At 34.8% G+C, this 3,650-nt stretch overlaps 1 long non-coding RNA gene across 1 annotated transcript; it reads left to right on the top strand.

Moving 5' to 3' along the window:
- The first annotated feature begins 729 nt into the window (after positions 1–729).
- On the top strand, positions 730–3,188 carry LOC124120815. Its single transcript, XR_006858903.2, has 4 exons — positions 730–760; positions 1,005–1,103; positions 1,458–1,522; positions 2,861–3,188. It is a non-coding gene; the product is annotated as an uncharacterized LOC124120815 (long non-coding RNA).
- Positions 3,189–3,650: the final 462 nt, after the last annotated feature.

Here is a 3,650-nt window from a genome sequence, read left to right on the forward strand (position 1 = left end):
TTATACATATCTCTGACATTAATTATGTTTGATTTGTCATAACACTATCCAGAATTCCCAACTACACTCAGCTGCCAGCTAGACTTTCTTAATGAGTTCAACTCAGATCCCCCTGTTTCCTACCCTGCAGTACCTTGTCTTTGCTATCATGGACAGGCTGAGGGAATAGTTGTTGTTTTAGTTTTAGGACTTTATAAATTTTGATTTTTTTTAGTTTCCATGGCAACAAGTTGGACTTAGCATTAATATGAGGGTGGGGTTGGTTCGCGGAGTGTAACTGAAAAAACGTTCAATACTTTCTAACAAAAACTTAGCATGTCTACCAGGCACATTCTGAAATGGTGCCTTTTAATATTTAGAAATTTTTGAATGTTTTATTTTTTAAAGATTTTTATGGCAACAAGTTGGACTTAGGTTCTATGAGGGTAGGGTTCATTTCCAGAAAATAACTGCTAAACCATTTAGTATTTTGAATCAAACACATGCTGAACTGGTGCCTTTTGCTATTCAACAATTTTAGAACGTTTTATTTTAAGGTTTTCATGGCAGCTCTTTGAACTTGGGCTTAAAGAAATGTTGGGTTAGTTTACCTGGTTTCGGACCATTACATGTTAAGGTTGGCAGGGAATATAGATGACTTCGTCGACTATATGCTTGTTGAAATTGAAACTGTTAAAGCGGAAACTGTCTAATGAATTGACTGTTTGACTTTCTTCACGGAAACCAGAAGTTTGTAGTTACATTAAGAGCCTTTTACAGGGTAAGTTCAGGTAATATACTCTATTAAGTACATGGCCATGGAGAATGATCTGAAGTCCGAAACATGCACATCACATCTAGCCAAAATAAACCAATTCAATGTATGTATCCTTTCCTTTCATATAACACTGTTGTTGATATTCCTGTATATCACATTGAAAGTTAACAGTCACATATACACCAACATCACACAACAGTCAATATAAAATGAATGTGGCATTCTTGAGGCACTTTTGTCTTTACAGTGGGGACAAGGACGTGGTGAGAGACACAACTGGTTTGTTACCAAGTATCCCTACCATGAAGTCAAGGCTGGATTTGGGTCAGATTTTGTGTCTGCTGAAGTAAGAAAATGAATTCATATGTACAGCTAAATTTCATTAAAGTATGAGAATGATAATGTTCACAATTAAGTCCTCAGTCCACAATTTAGTAGAGAAAATTTCCAAAATTTCATTGTTGAAAAAGTTTCAATCCCATGACTGTAACAATTCTTATGTTGTGATAGTAATTATCATCTTATGCAATAAACACAATGTACATGTTCTTTTGTTTCTGACATACACTTTTCTGCATATAGGTAAAATATAAGTGTTCATGAAGATTAAAGTAAAATGTTTGGGGGAAAAAATGGCAAATAGTTGATGATATCAGTTGCTCAGTGAATTGTACTTTATACTTGGCAAAACAAATTTCAGATGTATGGGCACATTCTTCAGTGGCTGGGGCAGTCCTTGACACGCCGTCTAGTGAGAGATAAACGGTAAGAATAATGGTGAATAGTGTAGATTCTTTTCTAAAGTTCCCAATGGCACAAATTTAAAATCAGTGTAAATTCACAGTTTTATGCATGTTGTTTTGAGCATATATTTACCCGTGTTTACCAAATTGAATGAGAACAGAGCAGTAGTTAAATGTGATTAGGAAGAGTTTACATCTAAAGCATATTCACAGAAGAAGCTTATCATTTGATTAGACATACAGATGAAATTGATACATTGAAAATTGCTCATGGTCTAAATTTCACATTAATGTCACTGACCACCTTTGATTCCTTTCAATCGCCCTTACACTAAGTCAGTGACTCAGATCTTTACTGTGCCGGATGTTGATGCGAATCTCAGGGAACTTCCAATGGAGTACACACAGTAAGCACAGAAAATACAATTTATTATTCTATTTCTATCGGTGAAATACTGCATTTATCGGTTAAAATAAAACCTGCATCTACGCTGAGTTAGATATCAAAATCAAAAAGTAAACAATGTGATGACTTAATGTGTATCACCAGGCAACAAGACGACTGACACAGTGAATGTACTGAATTTGCGAGTCATCGGTCCGGTTTTCATAAAATTCAGCAATAAGGAAGAATAGAATAAATAGAACATTTGACTTTTCCTGTCGAATACCGTGTTTATGTCATCTCGTGAAGTTGAAAAGTTTAATTTTTACACTTGCGGCTACGCCACTCATGAAAATACAAACTAGTCAACTTCACTCGACGAGATAAACACTGTATTCGACAGGAAAAGTCAAATATCCTCTATACGTGTTTGTCTCCTTCAGTTAGGAAAACAAACATGTCTGTTACATTTCATTATTGACAATTTTAGGTTGTATTATCTGAAGCAGACATGTTCCAGAAATATAATAGTATGTATTATGTGTACAGGTTTGTTCGCTTGATTTCTGGTACATAGTTATAGGTACAATGTTGTTAGATACATTATTATTAAACACTCACTGGAATGAATGCTAAACAGAAAAGAACCAATTTGGTGAAAAGGAACAGAAATTCAGTCATATTTTGTTAGAATATATCCCACATTGGAAAAAACATTTAGTATTGTGAAAATGGAGACACCAAAGAATGAGATAATAGTCTTGTAAAGTAATAATCACTTACAATGTAACTAGTGAAGCTACTGAAAATAAATATATTCATTGTAATTGTAAAAAACTCATTCTTTGAATTTTTGGCAAGTAAATTATTTCCAATTATTCCAGTTACAACTTACATTTATGAAACTGGAACTGGAGATATTTATTTTATTCTTAAAATTGAGTCTGGTTATAAATATGCTCTAATTTATTACAGGGCTGCATGGCACTGCATTCTGTATGTGGCCATTAAGGAAGTAATCATATTCCTTGCTGAGAAACTGACAGGGAGAACCTACTCTTCAATCAACCCAGAGTGTCAAAGGACAGAATTGCATTCAAAAGAGCTTTAATTGCATAATTATGATGCTTCTTTGAAAGGGTTACTGTTTTAATGAATGCAGCCAACTCATTGATGCCTTGATGTGGTTTGTTTGTTCTCTGTACCTTTCTTTCATTCACATATGGACCCGTGAAGATTCCAGGGTAGAATAAGTCTTCAGCAACCCATACTTGCCGTAAAAGGCGACTATGCTTGTCGTAAAAGGCGACTAACAGGATCGGGTGGTCAGGCTCGCTGACTTGGTTGATACATGTCATTGATCCCCAATGCGTAGATCGATGCTCATGATGTCAATCACTGGATTGTCTGGTCCAGACTTGATTATTTTACAGACCGCCATCATATAGCTGGAATATTGCTGAGTGTGGCTTTAAACAACAAACAAACAAATCATTCACATATCATGCATATGTGTATAGAACATGCCTCAGTCTCCTCCCATTGATGTATATTTCAGTTGAATATAGTAAAACCCTGTTAGTGCAGATCATTGTGTGTGTTAAACTTATCCATGTTTATGAATTTCCAAACTATTTGATGTAGCATGTTTTGGTGAATCAATAATCGAAAAAAGAATAGGTGTATACTATAGAAACAGATCTTAACGGTTCTCCTTGTAACTAACCTGATCATAAAGAAAAGGCATGTGTATCATTAAAGCAGT

The sequence above is a fragment of the Haliotis rufescens genome, unplaced genomic scaffold, assembly GCF_023055435.1.
Source record: "Haliotis rufescens isolate VD_foot unplaced genomic scaffold, xgHalRufe1.0.p SCAF_18, whole genome shotgun sequence".
In the NCBI taxonomy this organism is placed as follows: Eukaryota; Metazoa; Mollusca; class Gastropoda; order Lepetellida; family Haliotidae; genus Haliotis; species Haliotis rufescens.